At 38.5% G+C, this 18,256-nt stretch overlaps 1 protein-coding gene across 6 annotated transcripts in view; it reads left to right on the forward strand.

Moving 5' to 3' along the window:
* TMEM200A (transmembrane protein 200A) overlaps positions 1-18,256 on the forward strand; it is an 84,760-nt gene that overhangs the window by 40,615 nt on the left and 25,889 nt on the right. Inside the window, exon 1 of one of the 6 annotated variants that reach the window (XM_025384529.1) lies at positions 15,342-15,612. The exons of the other annotated variants lie outside the window; for them this stretch is intronic. The gene's annotated coding sequence lies outside the window, so the exon portion shown is untranslated. Of the gene's footprint in view, positions 1-15,341; positions 15,613-18,256 lie in introns of those variants that run through there. 6 annotated transcript variants of the gene reach the window in all.

Genomic DNA, 18,256 nt, shown 5'->3' on the forward strand with positions numbered 1-18,256 from the left:
TCCTTTCCATTTATGTATCATACAGCCAAGTTTTTTTCTGTCTTATTTATATTTGATTTTAAAAAATATATAGAATATACCACATGCATAGAGGAGAAATATAAAATATATGTGCAGCTTAAAGAATAATACTTAGAAAAACACTATCCAGCTTAAGACTAGACCCTTTTAAATATATCTGTAGCCCTTGTGTGCTCTGATCCCTCCTCCCACATTCCCCTAAACAATATCTTGAATTTTACATTGATTCCCCCTTGCATTTCTTTATAGTTTAGTCATGTGTATGCATCCCTTAAAAACCTTGTTTAGTCTCACATATTTTTAAATATAAATGGAATCTAAATATATATAGTCCTCTGAAAGTAGCTCTTCCACTCTCCATTGTGTTTGTGAGACAAATCTATGTTACGTTAATACATGTGACAGTAGTTTTCTCCTGTCCAGTTCACATTTTCCAGGTGCATTGCTGTAGTCTCTATACCTAATACATAATGTCCCGACTTCCAAATGAAGGAACTTTACTTCTCAGTCTTACACCCTGGAAATAGTCTGGTTTGACTTTGTCAGCCTTGTCAGAAGCAGTTCTTCTGTCTTAAACAGAAGCCCAATCCCCTCTCCTTAATTGTGTACCTATCTCTAACTAATGCTCTTTCTCTTTTCCTTTAAGACTGAAATCTTAGTGGGAGTAGTTGATACTCACTGTCTTTATGTCTTAGCCTCCCATCTGGGCCTTGTTTGATCTCTTGGTGGCTGATCTCTCCATGTTTTTTAAACTTTCTCCTTTAGTTTCCTGAACAAAGCTCATGGCTATTTTTTCCTCTCTGCTAAATGTTAAACGTAAACCTTAAAGAGTTTCTAATCTAGTTTTCTTGGTTTTGAGCACATTGTACCTGATTTTAGTATAGTTTTCCTTTTATTTTTATATGGGGAGAGTGAAACCTCCATTACATAATGTGAAAGGCCCCTGGAATTATAATTGCATTCTGGAAGTCTTGTGGTGCTATATTAAGGCTATGTGGGTGAGGGGGTGAAGGGAGGCAGAGAAGCTTGACCCTGCATCTGAAAATGCTTCAATGTATTTTAAGTACCATCTGAAATACAGTGACAGAAGCAAAATTAATTGGAAGAAATCTGACCTAATGTTTTCTTTTATATAGAGATTTGGTTCATTTTGGAATGTGGTTTGGGCATCAAGATTGTGAAATATCACACTTGCATGACAACAGAATTAGTAGTTTCTTCTTATTTGCACAAGGAGCTTGCTATAGTAGGATTGTTAATGGTCATGAGGTGTATTTTGTCTGCATTTACAGACTTCAGCAAGGAGATGATTTAAATAACCATCTAGATAATTCAAAACCAAAACCTTTGTTGCCTCAGTTAGCACTCTTTGGAGGAATTATCTCAATAATCGTTTACTCATGTCCGTTTACACACGTGTCCATGGTGGTACTTGATTTGGTCAATATCATAAATGCCTACTATGTTTAAAACACTGATAGGTGCTGCAAGACACGTAGAGATGAGCAAGAGCCAATAATCTCCAAGTTGCCTCTAATGTAGAGGGGAGAAAACTAAGCAGACAAATAATTTATATTGCAAATCAGACTGCAAATAACATTTTAGAAACAGAAAAGTTATATAAAGGGTCATAGGAAGGGAGCCTGACTCTCACAAACTTTGAAATTTATTCTCCTTAGAAATAGATTTAAGAGACTGCATCTCAGACCTGATCTCTGAATTTTATGTCTGCTATCCTTTTTATTTTTATGTAACAAGTATATTGATGTATTATTTACATATCATCTCTATGGTTATATTTGTAGTAAATGCCATTCATTCATCAAACCTATTTTGAGCACTTACTATGCTCCACCTGCAAAATGTGGGGCATGCAAAGGTTGGTAAAGCATGGTCAAGGAGTTTGGAGCAGTCTGGAGGCAGATATGCAAACAGTATTCCCAGAAGAGTACTAAAAGTGCCCCATAGTGCATAATACCATAATGGCCCAAAGGAAGGAGTTATGAACCCTGATGGATTGGGCAGAGCAGACTGTAGAGGCTTCAGAACCCAATGAGGGTCTTGAAGGATGGATAGGAATTTACCAGAGGGATCAGGAGGGGAGCATTCTGGGTTTTCTGCCCAGGTAGGCACTTTCCCGGATATTTCCTCCAACTACACTTGAGGCCAGAGAAAGTCTATGATAAACCTCTTCCCAGACCCTCTGAGTATTTGAGACACTGCTTTTGTTTCTAGCCTCCATCCTCTGACCCTGACCTGTTCCTTATCTACTTTCCATGATCTCTGGATGACCCCAGAGGCCTGAATGGATTTGGCAGGTGTTGCATCTTAGACAGGGTTGGGGAATCAGATACAGACAAACAAAGAAAGGAGCATCTGAAAAGTCAAGGGAGCAAAAAGGACATGAGACATGTGGGGTGGGCATGAGGAAATACATGTGGCTTGAGTGTGGGTAGTAGGGTGCTTATGGAGAAGAGGTAGGAAATGGAGTTGACCAGAAAAGCTGGGTCCAGATTCTGAAAGACCATGTGCTTTGTGGAGGGGTTTGGATATTATGATGTGGGTAACAGAGAAGTTTAACAGGCTTTCAAGTAGTAGAATGATATGAAAAGACCTGTGTAGTATATGCATACTGTTTTTCTAGTTTGGTTGTTTCTGCATTGACACCACTGAGGAGGGTGCCACTCAGATCTCCCTTTAGGGGAGAACTACCATAGGAGTAATTGGCCAACAGCCTGCAGCTGCCACATCTGATCCATCACAGCATTCACACAGGACCACCACCCCCTCCCCGACCCTGGGATGTTCCCAGACAGTGACTGAGCATGGTGGGATATGAGTGCCAGGCCAGCTCTGTCTCACATGCCACTCCTCTAATGGGCAGTCCTTGCTTGATACTTTCTCAGAGCCACATGCATCTGAGTCTCCTCCTACTCATTCCTGCTTTCTTTCCTTCCTTTCGTGGCTTCCAAGGCTTCATGGTGGTCTAAGGTTTTCTCTACCTTTTCCTGCACCCTCTTTTCTTTATCTGTCACAGGTGTTTTCCCCAATAATCTTTTCTAATTCTCACTTGACTCCTGCTTACCGTTGGACATGAACTGACACATGATACCTCAAAGTCTATTTTTAAATTGTATTATTTATCTTTAAGTGGTTATTTATGTTTTACCCTTTGAATGAGCATGCCTTCCTTTATATGAAATACACTTTTATAAATGAAGTCAGAAATAATCTTAAATACATAATCTCAGGACAGATTGGACCTCTGGGCCATGCCAGGCTCCTCTGCACAAGTTTGTCTCTGCAACTACCTGGGATCTGACAGGCTTCCAGGGACCAGTGAGGAGGTGCCAGCCTTTGCCTAATTCTACTTAGTGACCTATTTCCCACATTCTGTCTGTGACAGAATTGGCTCCAATTCAAAGATTTGATGGACAGGTAATTCTTCAGATAGATAGGATTTTTTTTTCCTGTCTGTCATTCTTATAATACAAAGTATTTTGATATCTCATGACTAGCAGGTGGTTAGATTAAAGAAGAGGATAATTCGGTGTCTTAAAAGCCAGTGACCTAGGATTTGGGAGGCCAGGACTAATTATAGTGAATCTCGATATGATTTTTGAGACAGTTATTTTCTATGGAATAATATGGCCTTATGTATGAAAGGTACTTCCTTTCTGTTTCTCAGTTTTTTTTTAATGAAAAATCACTGTTTAAGTAAAAACAATGAATCATGTTCTTGAAGTATGTTGCAATCTTTAAATATAAGAAAAGTGCCCAGGCTCGGTGGCTCACGCCTGTAATCCCAGCACTTTGGGAGGCCGAGGCAGGCAGATCATGAAGTCAGGAGATCGAGACCATCCTGGCTAACATGGTGAAACCTCGTCTCTACTAAAAATACAAAAACATTAGCTGGGTATGGTGGTGGGCGCTTGTAGTCCCAGCTACTCCGGAGGCTGAAGCAGGAGAATGGCATGAACCCGGGAGGCGGAGCTTGCAGTGAGCCGAGATCGCGCCACTGCACTCCAGCCTGGGCGACAGAACGAGACTCAATCTTAATAATAATAGTAATAATAATAATAAATAATAAATAATAAAAAAATCAGAAAAGTTTGAGAAGTTAGTTTTTAGAAGATCTATGGTATTTATTACAGTTTATATGACTCTAACAGCAAAATTGCACACTATGTTTCTTTAAAATAAAATGCTAGATTGCATATCATATATTTTGAAACTAAAGTGAATGTGTTTGAGTTAACTTATGGAATTGAGCCTTAACTTATCTCCTGGGTAGACTTTTGGGTGTTCCTGTGATCAGAGTTTCTTTGTGAGTTCTCCGTGAGTGGGAATTCCCTGTGTGGTCTGGCTGATTTAGGAAGGAACTGAAGACCAACCTCATCACTTTGGCTTTGCTCTCATCTTACACATTAGAAACTCTTCAGTAAGAAACAAGAAAAGGGCTGACGAAATTCAAATGAACCCAAAGTCTGTGGAGTGATATAAGAGCCTTTAACATTAACTTTTTCATTTTTAAATGAAATGTCTAAATCCAGATGATCTCATGGTAATTGTGGGCATTTTCTAGACTGTTTTTATTTAAAGGGAATATATAGCAGTTGCTTAAATGGAAAAAGAACCATGTAAAGAAAAACCTCATATTTCTCTGAAATTGTCTAGTAGTGTTAGAAGTCTTTTGGGCGAAAAGATTTCAATGGTATAATTTTGTAGTATTTAGAACCCATGTACAAAAATGAGTCATTGCTCCTGTTGAGTGTGGCAGATCCCTTGTTTCAACAAAGGTAAGTGATAATCAGAAAACATGACAAGAATTACCACTTCAAAAGCCCAAGTGAAATGTTAATGAACTTATTTCTTAATTCTGATAAGACTGGATTTAGGGGCATGATGTTCTCGTTTAATTAAGAATAAGTTGTCAGTGTTATTGTAGCTCTAGGAAAGCCACAGTGGACTCTAGACTTGCCTATCATAGGGAGACTGCATCCCTTTAGTGGAAGTTTTGGAAAATCAGTCCAGGTGCAGTGGCTCATGCCTATAATCCCAGCACTTTGGGATGCTGAGGCAGGTGGATCACCTGAGGTCAGGAGTTTGAGACCAGCCTGGTCAACATGGTGAAACCCCATCTCTACTAAAAATACAAAAATTAACCAGGCATGGTGGCGCATGGCTGTAATCCCAGCTACTCAGGAGGCTGAGGCAGGGAAATCGCTTGAACCCAGGAGGCAGAGGTTGCAGTGAGCCGAGATTGTGCCATTGCACTCCAGCCTGGGTGAGGAGTGAAACTCTGTCTCAGAAAAATAAAAATAAAAATAAAAATAAAAAAAAGACACTTGAGATTAGTTTTAAACCAGTAGTTGACTATGTTGGGGTAAGTGTCTTAGCTTATTGGGTGCTAAGACAAATAAATGCAATTTTTAAAAGAGTTTTTTAAAAATGTTATGCTTACAGAAATTTTGCAAGTATAGTACAAAAAACTGTTTTCCTAAAACACTTCAAAGTAACTTGCTCTCACCTCCAGGCACTTTAGTGTGCATTTCTTACAAAGACATTCTTTACTTAACTACAACATAACCATCAAATTCAAAGCACTAACACTGGTATATTACTACCACAGAATTCTCAGATCCCACTTCAGTTTTGCCAGTTTCCCAATAATGCCTTTTATAGCAGAAGGATCCAATCCAAAATCTTGTGTTGAATTTAGTGGTCGTTTCTCTTTATTCTGCTTCAATCTGGAATGTTTCTTTGGCATCTGCTTGACTTTCATAAACTGGAAAGGGCAGTTATTTCATAGAATGTCTCGTAAGGTGAGTTTGTTTGGTGCTTGCTTGCTGTTAGAGTCAGGTTTGGCAGGATTATCACAGAAGTCGTGCTGTCTTCTCATTGTGTTGGTTACTGCATTTCAGTTTGTCCCATGATAATGATGTTCAGTTTGGTCACTCGATTAGGCATGTCTGCCACTGTAAAATTGCATATTATTTTCCATTTTTAATTACTATTTTTTATATTATTTACATACATCAAATGTATGTAAATATCTTGTTCCTTATTAAACTATCAATGTATACATTTATTTCTATTATGGACTCATGGTTTGGTAGGTTAAAATCTGATACTATCATTATTTATTTTGATGCTCAGTTATCCCATATTTGACCAGTGGAAGCTCATTCAAGCCTTTTGACCTACCCCATCATTCTTTGAATGTTTCCTTGCCTTTCTTTCTTTTTTTTTTTTTAGCACTAATCATTGTGAGCTCATCTTGTCCTTTTCCTGCTCTAGCTGTGAAATTAGCTACTTCTCCCAGAAGCCTGATTTTTTTTTTTTTTTTTTTTAAAGTGGAAAATGTGTTTAGAAACCAAGGTCTGAAATGATGGGTGTGCTTGTTGCTATCCGGGTATTGCCACCACTCATAGGCCCTCTCTGTGTAAACAGTCTCTCATCCCTGCAGCCCTTGCTTCACTCTGCCCCACAGGGACTCCTGCCTCTCACTGTCGGTGCTGATTCCCTGCATGGCTGTGCTCTGCATTGCCGTTCCTCATCCACCTTTCCCCTCCCACAGGGAGTCCCATCTCAGTTCTCTCAGATTCTAACACCTTGTGCTGGCCCACAGCCCCATATGAAGTGCTCCTCTCTCAGCTTGGGCTCTGAAACTCTGTGCCTAGACACCACCACTCCCCTTCCTGTGGAGATACCCGTCTTTACCCAGCTCAGACTTGAATAGTCCACTGGGGCTACCACCCCTTTGAGTGACTGTCCTCCTCATGCTAGCCAAGCCCTGGCACCCCACTTTTGGTCTCCAGGAATTCTCTGCTCTGCTGTGGATTCCTGCTGTGCTCACCCCCTTCGAATGCTTTAGGGGTGAACTGTTCATGAAGGAGCATGGGGCTCAATGCTAGTTTGGAAGGTTGACTTAGAAGTTACCTAATGGTTTGCCATACACAAAATATCTGTGGTCATATTCTGAAACCAAGATTCTGAAACACGTAATTGAAGAGAAATTATTTCTTAAATGTCCTCATATCAATTTATTTTTTAATGTGAAGATACATATTTTAATAAGGCAAAACTTTGATGCCTGATTAATTCTGCATTCAGTGAGAAATGAACATATATTTATAACATATCTTCTGTAAAATATGTATGTACAATAAATTACTTAGGAGTAAGTTGTCTTCAGAAGATTTTGTGTCCAAAGTAATTCATGATGGAAACTTCAGAATCAAGTACCAGCAGTTTCTCATTTACCTTGCATCTTATCTGTGGTCTTTTTAAACAGAACAAAAGTGTAAGATTGCTCTCATTCGACACATGGAATCTATACTGATAATCCCGAGTATGTATTCTAGCCCAGATCTTACTCCTGGAACTGCCTGTGAAGCCCTCTACTTCGGAATGCTCTTTTGTCTCAATTGTGTTGTGTTAAAACGTTGTCATTGAGATGCCTGTGAGATGTCAAAACAGATGTCAAGTAGGCATCCCCAGGCTTCATGCACCTGTAGCCAGTGTCTATGTGACATCTGCATTTTGATGTCTCACAGGCATTTCAGACTCGCATGCCCACTCCTGAACTCATGATTCCCAATACTGACTGCTCTCCTCAGGCCGAATCTTCTTCCTACTCTCAGTCTTCTCTATGTCAATAAATAGTACAGCCATACCCCCAGCCAGAGATCTGGAAATTCCCTTGATTCTTGTCCTTCACCTGCTATGTGGTGCGTCCTGTCTTCTGTCCCTTTCAGCACCTCCTATCACAACCCCAGTCCAAGCCACCAGCATCCCTCACCCGGTCTACTTCTTGCTTCGATTCTTGCCGCTTTGGGATTAATTATCCTTACAGCTGTCAAAGTGATATCTGCATATCAGATTGTGTCACAAACCAGCTTAAACACACTTAACAAATCACACGCTTTTTATCTAGGCTGCATGACCAGCCCCTTGTCCATCTCTGCCTCAGCCACTTTGGCCCTCTTTCTGTTCCCAGAACATATCAAACTTTTTACTGCTTCAGAGCTTTTGAACATTATCTGCTTAGAATATCATTATCTTCCCTCTTCCAAATAGGAGTTTTAACTCCTCACACTAGAATTAAAAACTAACTGATGTATATGATTTGGGGACTAATTTCTCTTCTCTTAGAGTATTATTTATTTTTTACTTGAAGGAGAACTCTTTGGCAATTAATATGGAATAATTGTTAAACTTAATTTACTATTAAGAAAACAATAAAACCTGCTTCTCACTGTTCACAAAATAAAAGTCTTAATAAAAATGAATGAATTATGACATTGAAAATATAAAAAGAGTCCAGCCACAGTGGCTCACACCCGTAATCCCAGCACTTTGGGAGGCTGAGGTGGGTGGATCACTTGAGGTCAGAAGTTTGAGACCAGCCTGGCCAACATGGTGAAACCCCGTTTCTACTAAAAATACAAAAATCAGCTGGGCATGGTGTTGGGTGCCTGTAATCCCAGCTACTGGGGAGGCTGAGGCAGGAGAATCGCTTGAACCCAGGAGGCAGAGGTTGCAGTAAGCTGAGATCACGCTGCTGCACTTCAACCTGGGTGACAGAGTGAGACTCCACCTCAAATATATATATATATATATATATGGAGAAAACCCTGCAATATCTAGAAAATATTAGGTACATGAAACACTTTGAAACCCTGGAAGAAGAGGGAGCCTAAAGTGTTGTTACCAAATTATTACTAGTTTAATTTTCAAATGACTCATTCTAGTAAAGATGAATTTTCATTAAGAGTGCTTGTAAATACTGTAATAATTTGTCACATGTCTATAATTCAGTACAAGAATGTATGCATGGTCTCTCTTGAAATTCACAGCCTCATGAGCACAGAATAGTTCAATGACGCCTGTAACATCATTTGGCCAAGTCCAGTTCTCTGGATTCCACCTTCATTTAATAAATGTCATTTGAAGCATACTATGTGTCAGGCACTATGCTAAGAACTTGTGAACAAAAATGTTCCCTGTATAATCTAGTGGAGGAGACACATCATAAACAAGTAAACCAGCAAATATGTATGTATGGTTTGAGGACTGTTTTTCTTTGCTCTGCACAGACTGTTTTTATGGGGCCAGCACCATACTGAACTTCCAAACCCACCTTTGGATATGAAATATAAAGGAAAGGAAGAGTCAGAGGCTCCTTAGCATATTCATTCATAGGAAGTCAAGTATTTGGTTCAGCATGAAATATTTTATTGTTTTGTAGATAATCTACCCCTCGGGACGGAAAGCTCATCCCTACCACCCTGCGTGGAATGCAATTCAATGGAATGGAAAGACTTGCAGAATTATCCTCAAGGGAAGCAGAAGGAAAGAGGTTACTCTGAGGAAGAGAGGCCAACCAGGGAGTTAGGGACCATTAGGGCCTGGAAAGAAGAAAGGTTTGACCTCAAAGAGAGGGTTTTCCTTTTCCTACTGAGGACATAATAAGGTACTAGGACGGGAGGATTTGGGAGAATGAACAGAAGGTCCCTGTGTACCCTGTGAGACTAAAAGATAAAATTCAAACCTGGAGGGATGCATCCTTTAATATGTTCTCCTCACTTTCGTGTGCCTGACTTGCCAATAACAAGTTTCATTATTAATGAATTGCACCATTCCTTGGTGAAGAAATCAGCTCTATATAATGAAAACAAAACTATTTACCAGTACATAGAAAAAGAGCTGAAGTCTCCATAACATGGCAGATCCTTACATTTTGAAAGGATGTAGGGGTCTCTTTGAGCCCTACTTTAATTGTTTACTAAATTACGAGAAATCTGTCCACCCCTCCCATGCTCACGAGATATCCTTTCCTCTACCCACATGTCATGAAGCCCTCCTTTTCCTGCTGCCACTAAGCAGTTATTGAAGGGTGTCTGAGGTTGCACCCAAACCTAAAAGAAAAATCTGTGATATGATATGCAGCTGAATTATTATGCTATGTGGATATAAGGAAGTGTCACAGTATGCAAGCATCATTAGTGAAAATTCATTATCTGTTGAAACAAGTCATTCGAAAATCAAACTGGTAATAATTTGGTAACAATGATACTTTGAATTCTCTCTTCTTTCAGGGTTTCAAAGTGTTTTATATACCAAATATTTTCTAAATATTGTGGCATTTTTTTTCTTTTTATCATTTTAATGTCATAATGACATTGATTTTTATTAAGATTTTTAATTTGGAAGCAGTTGGAGGCAGGCTTTTTCTTGTTGTTTTCTTAATAGTATATTGAGTTTAACAATTACTTTATACTAAATGCTACCACAGTTCTCCTTCGTTATCAAATAAATGATGCTGTAAGAGAACAGAAATTAGTCCCAAATTATACTCATCAGCCAGCATTTGATTCTAGTGTGAAGATTCAGAGATTGTATTTCACTAAGAAAAACAACATTATTATGATTCATAGTCACTAAGCCTCATGCTTATTAGTGGATTAAATTTTTAGTTTTGATTATAGGATTGCTTTCTCTCTCTCTCTCTCTCTCTGTCTCTGTGTGTGTGTGTGTGCACGTGCGTGCATGCGTGTGTGTGTGTGTGTATCTATACATATAGTCAATTAACAGCAAGTCTCTAGGAATGTAAGAACCAATAACATGTTCAAAACTAAACTCTGTCCCCAAACAGCTTCTTTTCATTTGTTCTTATTCCAGTAAAAGGTGCCATCCTGCATCCAGTTGCTCAAGCCAGCAACTGGGCATCATCTTGATAGCTGCTCATCTTTACTGCCCACACCCGGTGTCAAGGTCTTTGTATTCTGTCTTCTAAATAGCTATCTGTTCTGTCTACTCTGTTCACCCTAGTGACTGCCACCCTGGTTCAAGCTGCTGTCATCTCTTTCCTGGGTTACTGTAGGGGCTTCTTAAATGGTCTTCCTACATCTGTTGTTTGCCCCTTTCCATACAGCAGCATGAATATTATAAAAATGCAAATCTGATCCTGTTCTATCTCTGCTAGAAGAGATCATCATGGTGTCTCCTAAGACAGAGTTCAGACTCCTTAATATGATCTATGAAATCTCAGATGATCTTGCCCTGCTATCTTTTCACTCACCTCTCTGCCCAAGCCGCATTGTTTTTTCATTCATTTCTTTGAAACTGGGTACTTCAGTATTTGAGACTTGGCACATGCTAGTCTTCCCTCCCTTCCCTGCACTATCTCGGTTTCAAGTCACTTCCTCAAACTGCCTTCTAAAACCTTACAGACTAAGATTGCCCACCTTGATATTCACTTCCATACCATACTTTATTTTCTTTTTTTAATACATATCATATATATAATTGCTTGTTTAATTTCTGTCTTTCCACTCAAGATTTAGATCTAAGAAGGTGAGGATCAAGTCTGAGTTGTGCATCATATTATCCCTGGGCCCCTGGCAGAGTGATTGACACATAGTAGATGCTAATTAAATATTTGTTAGATGAATGAAAATAAATGTAACAAGTGAGTGAGTGAATGAAAGACTGATTTGAATGTCACTCAAACACTTACTTTCGGTGTTGAATTATTCTGACAATCTGAGTCTGAAAAAAATAAAATGATGAAAATTTGAGCACAAATGGGTAGTGCTTTTTAAAAGTTAGTTTGAAAATATCAACAGCTTTATCTACCCGGGTCAAAGCTGATTTAGCAACATATAAGTGTGTATAGAAAGAATCTTTAGGTGGAGAAATTTAAATACACTGGCAAGCCCTGAACAAGTGGAAAGGATTTTTTATAAATTCTTTGTATTATATGGAATGCAAAATCTAGAACAGATTTTTCCTCTACTCAAAGGCTACAACATATCTAACAACTCTTTAACCATTTAAAGGCTATTCAGTATTATAACTTTACACTCTATGGACCTTTGCTTATTAAGGATGAAACAAAACCAGGAAGTAGACATACACACACAAAATTTTAAAAACTCCAAAGCCATTTCTCATTCTTGATCATATGTAGATAAGCTTCTTAAGGAAAGACCTTGGCTTTTCGTTGTCTGGATATTGCACAAAACCATATCCAGGTTGATATTCATAATCAAACAAGTCAAATAGTTGTCGTAAACTCCAACGCATATATATACTCAAAGTCTTCGCTCCAACTTTGCTTGCTCTTAATTTGCACACATCCATAAGCCTGTTTACTTTGTTATCTCATTTCCAGGGCCACAGCAAATTAAAATCCTCACTCATGATTTGGACAGAAGACAATTGCAGTAGCCCACCAGTATCAGTGGTGGTATTGACCTAGTGGCCATCTCTTCCTCCTCCAGACTCCTGCAGACCTTCACTAGTATGAGCACACTAACCACATTCGCCTCTTGGCATGATTATGCTTTTAAAAAGTCATTTTCCATTCTTGATCATATGTAGATGAGCTTAGGAAAGACTTTGGCTTTTCACACAGCTGTCAGAGGACTGCTCAAAACCATGTCCTGGTTGATACTCATAATCAAAACATACCAAAACAACTCTAAGTCATCAAAAGAAAATAAAATTATGTTTAATATTGTTTGAGGAGCCTAGAATGAAGTATTATTATTTCCATCACAAATAATTAAAGTAAAAAGCTTTTCTTCTAAAGAGATGAATATGAAATTATTTTTTTCTAGAGCCACTCATGAACCAGAGACTGTCCCAGAGCTGAAATTTTATGATTTACTACTTCTAATTCTTTGATGTATGATTTACAAACCTTTAAAACTCAGTCTAGCTCATAGCAACCTGTGAGGAAGGGAAGGTAAATATTCCCACTTTACAAATAAAAACCTGAAGCCATTGCTTAAATTATTACCTCAAGGTTATTACTATTAAGGGTGGAGTTGAGACGAGAACTTTTACTTGGTTTAGAGTACATTTAGCCGTGACAGCAATGAAGCATTGTGATAAAATCACAGGCTTTAGAGTCAGAAAGATCTGAGTTTGGGTCCTTACTTTGGTCACACACTGAGTCACAGTGGGCAATAAGCTTAACCTCTTCAGATGAGGGCAGTTTCTTTTTATACAATTAATATAGAATATTTTACATATTTCTGGGGTACATGTGATATTTTGTTATGCATAGAATGTGTAACGATCAACTCAGAGTATTTAGGGTATCCATCACCTCAAGTTTTTCTCATTTGTATGTATTGGGAACATATCAAGTCCTGCCTTCTAGCTATTTTGAAATGTACAATACGTTGTTGTTAACTATAGCTGCCCTACTCTGCTATTGAACATGATAACTTATTTCTTCTATCTAACTATATGTTTATACTCATTAACCAACACCTCTACATACCACCACTCCCCCGCAGTCTCTTCCTAGCCTCTGGAATCCACCATCCTCATCTCTACCTCCAAGAGATCCACTTTTTTAGCTCTCACATATGAGTGATAGCATGCAATATTTGTCTTTCCATGCCAGACTTATTTCACTTAACGTAATGACCTCCCATCCCATTCATGTTGCTGCAGATGACATGGTTTTACTACTTTTTGTGGCCAAATAGTATTCCATTGTGTGAATATACCATGTTTTCTTTATCCATTCATCTGTTGATGGTCACTTAGGTTGATTCCATATCTTTGTTATTGTGAATGGTGATGCAATAAACATGGGGGTACAGGCATCTTTTTGATATACTAATTTCTTTTCCTTTGGATCAATAACCAGTACTGGGATTGCTGGATCATATGGTATTTCTATTTTTGTTTTTTTGAGAAATGTCCATACTGTTTCCCATAGTGGATGTACTAATTTACATTCTTACTGACAGTGTATAGGACTTCCCTTTTCACTGCATCCTCTCCAGCATTCATTATTTTTTGTCTAGATGCGGGCAATTTCTGATCAATTATTAGTCATGTGATATAAACAAATATCAATGTGGCAAAGTATGAACTAGAACTACAAGAGGGAATCTTTGTGGAATCAAGTAATTGAATTTCCTTTGGCTCCTGATGCCAGAGCATCAGGAATTAAACCAAAAACATTTACTCAGTGACACCACTTGTCTTAGACTGTTCTTACTCCTATAACAAAATACCACAGATTGAGTAATTTATGAACAACAGAAATTTATTTTTCCTAGCTTTAGAGGCTGGGAGACTCCAAGATCAAGGCCAACAGGTTCAGTGTCTGGTGAAAGCTGCTCTCTGCTTCCAAGATGGTGCCACACATGGTGAAAGGTGGTGCCACACATGGTGGAAAGTAGAAAGGCAAAAGGGATGAAGGCTGTATGAAACTTCTTTTATAAGTGCATTAATCCTCTCTGTGAAAGTGGAGCCCTCACGATCTAATCACCTCCTAGAGGCCTCACTTCTTAGCATTGTCACATTGGTCATTAACTTTCAACATATGAATTGGAATTTTGGTGGAGGGGACACATTCAGACTACAGCACCACCTCTCTGTATTTTAGTAAGTTGTTTTAATCTCTCTTTTATTTCTTTATATGTAACATTGGAATAATACTAATACTTACTTGTATCAGTCAGAATAGGTTATGTGCAGTAACAAACAACCCCTAAATATCAGTATTTAAAACAACAAAGATGAACTTCTCACTTACTCATGTCCATTGTGATTTGACCAGTCCCTCTTCCACATCATCCTTACATGAGAACTTGAGTTGACTGCCCCATTGCTATCTGGAAGGTTGTTGGTCACCATGGCAAGGGGAAGGGATCATGTCATGTCACACACTAGCTCTTAAAGTTTTTTACCATGAAGAGATGAACATCTCCCCACTCACATTTTTCTGACCAAAGTAAGTGACCTCTCTATGCCTTTCATGGAGTTGGGAAATTGCAGTTAAACAATGGACCTCTGGGAATATGTGACTGCAGCTGGCACTTTCGTCTTAAATGTATTATTCTGGCCTGTGAGCTCCTTGGGAGTAGATTCTGACATTCTTTAGCCGTGGGTCCTTAGTTCTCAGCAATGTCTTCAAGTAACGGTGAATGAAGAACGGACTGAGTGAACAACAAAAAACGTTGTCCTGTTTAAAGGAATTCTAGGCATAGGGAGAGCACAAGGGGACATTTTCTCAGTGCAGGGCCCCCTGAAATCCTATGCTTATTGTCTTTCCCTTCCTACTTATTTCTTCTTCCATCCTTCATGGCCAGGCTGTGACCACTGGGCAAGCACCAAGGAGTCTCCCTGATCCTCCAGGACCTGCTGGAGACTGCTGCCTCAAGTCATGTTTCTCTAGTAACGGCATTCCTTTCCCCACCTCCTTCCACCCTCCAAAAAGAATCTTGTTTTAGAAAGTCGCCTCCCTTCTGTTTCATCTGAGTAGAGGCTGCATCTGTGCCAGAAACTCTTCCAGCTCAGTGGCTCTCAAACTTCAGCAGGCATCAGAATCACCTGGAGGGCTTATGAAACCAGTTTGCTGGGCCCACTTGGTCCAGCGCTTCTGATTCAGTGGCGAGAAGTGGAACCATGAATTTGCATTCCCGACAAGCTCATAGGTTACACCAATGTTGCTGGCCCGAGGATCGTGTTTTGGGCAGCATTACTCCATCTGAACTCTTCTTGTTCTCTTACATCCTTACATCCCAAGACTCACGGATGTTAGTTTATTCTCAGGTACTGGTTTTACTTAGTTTTTTTGTTTGTTTTTTAAATTGAAATCGTACGTATTTAAGGTGCATAGCATGATGTTTTGAGATATATATATATATATGCAGTAAACTGATTACTATAGTCAAGCTAATTAACACATCCATTCCTTCACAGTTACCTTTGTGTGTGTGTGTGTGTGCATGTGTACATGTTAAGAACACTTAAGATCTACTCTTAGCAAATTTTAAATATATTACACAGTATTTTTAACTGTATATAGTCCCTTGGTGTACATTACATCTCCAGAACTTACTCATCTTAACATAACTAAGAATTTCTACCCTTTGTCCATCTCCCATTCCTCCCTTCACCCCGGTCACCACCATTCTACTCTCTGCTTCTATGAACTTGACGTTTTTAGATTCCATATAAGTGAGATCATACTGTGTTTTTCTTTGTATCTGGCTTATTTCACTTAACATAATGTCTTCCAGATTGACTAATGTTGTCACAAATGGGAGGCTTTCTTTCTTTTTAAAAGCTGAGTAATATTTTATTGTGTGGGTGTGTGTATGTATGTATATATACAGATGTTTATCACATTTTCTTTATTCATGTGTCACTGGACATTTGGGTTGATTCTATTTATCTTCGCTATTGTGAATAATGCAGCAATGAAAATGGGACTGCAGATATCTCTTCAACATACTGATTTTATTTCTTTGGATAAATACGCAGAAGAGAGATTGCTGGATCATACGGTAGTCCTATTTTTGATTGTTTGAGGAAACTTCATGCTTTTTCAATAATGGCTGTACTAATGTACATCCCTACCAACAGTGTACAAGGGTCCCCTTTTCTCCGTATCCTTGCCAGCACTTGGTATCTTTTGTCTTTTTGGTGATAACCTTCCTGAAAGGTGTGAGGAGGTATCTCATTATAGTTTTTTATTTTATTTTATTTTATTTTGAGATGGAGTGTGGCTCTGTCACCCAAGCTGCAGTGTAGTGGTGTGATATCGGCTCACTGCAACCTCCACCTCCCGGGTTCAAGTGGTTCTCCTGCATCAGCCTCCCAAGCAGCTGGGACTACAAATGCACGCCACCACACCCAGCTAATTTTTGTATTTTTAGTAGAGAGGGGTTTCGCCATGTTGGCCAGGCTGGTCTTGAACTCCTTACCTCAAGTGATCTGCCTGCCTTGGCCTCCCAGAGTGCTAGGATTACAGGCGTGAGCCACCACACACAGCCTCATTGTAGTTTTTAATGTTGCTTTTGAACTGTTGAAATGATCCTAATTATTTCTCCTTGGCATATCATAATACTCGTGTCTTTTATGTGTCTTCCTGAATGTTGTTTTGATTATTATGGACTGCAAATTCCAAAACATGGGAACTGTTTTGAACCAGAAGGCCTTAGAGAGGGTTTCCCACTCAGCATTTAATGCAAGTTGCATATGGTCAGAATACTGAAGGCATTTGGACCCCTTCAACCAACTATTTAGAAAACTTATATAAGTGTTCTTATTATATTTCTGGTGTCTTGCTAATTAGCCAGTTGTCCTTTTTGAAATCATTAAAAAGAAGTATTTGTGGAAGCCACGATTAATGTATCTATAATTTTGACATGGAATTTTATCATTTAGTTGACTAAGCTAGAAATTCATAGTTGTAGCTCTCAAATTGAACTTGGCATAACAACAAAGTAATTTGACTTTTTAGAATAAAGATATACATGACTTTGAAGAAATGAAAGGCTGTATTTTAAGTGGCCTTCTATTTGGGGTAATACTTAATAGATGAGGAGAATTAAAATTATATTTAGTTAGACCATAGAGTGAAATCTTTTTCAAATGGCTTATCTGGGTATTTTCTGTATGTATATCTGTTCTCCATGAGCCTCTTGTTACTACAGGGACATTTGTGTTGCTGAATCAGCAGCTGAATATAGACAGCTGTGTATATTTTGGTGTCTATTATTCCAGCCATGTGTACATGTGAAAAAGTCTCAAGTAAATGAGATCACTTATCACATTGTCTTTATATTCACTTAACACATTTACTGAACATTTCTTCCTATCAACTGATTTCTTACATTTTAAATGATTACATAGAATTCTTTTATTTGAATACACCCTAATTAGTTGGAAAATCATTGCTTTAAAATAATTGAAAGAAAAAAAGTATATGTTGCCAAATTACCCCCCAAGAAAGGGAGAAAAATATATATACAAATGTTGCTAACAAAAAACCTTTTGTTAATATTTCCATGTGATACTTTAGGAAGAAAATGAAATTTTAAACCTGATTAGGTTTAAAAACATCAGTCAGTTTGGGGTGATAGGAGTCATTTTTTAGTATTCTCTTAGCCTTGGAGACAGATGGTCCAATCTATAGCAATAAAGAGAAAAAACACCAGAAATTATGCCTCCAAATAATAAGATACATAAGAAACAAAACAGATTAAATGTTGCCACCATTACATGCTATTTGGAATGTTTGAGCTTGATTTACGCATTGTGTGGTATGTGTTTGTTTTTGCTTCTGTTTTGAAGTATTTGATTACCTCTCACATACAGTTTTGATAATTTTTATGGAAGTGAGTTCCTATAAAGGTTAGAAGTTGAACTCATTTGGTCCTCACCAACAGTTGCAAGTTATCAAGGGCAG

This window comes from Theropithecus gelada, chromosome 4 (genome assembly GCF_003255815.1).
Source record: "Theropithecus gelada isolate Dixy chromosome 4, Tgel_1.0, whole genome shotgun sequence".
Classification (NCBI taxonomy): domain Eukaryota; kingdom Metazoa; phylum Chordata; class Mammalia; order Primates; family Cercopithecidae; genus Theropithecus; species Theropithecus gelada.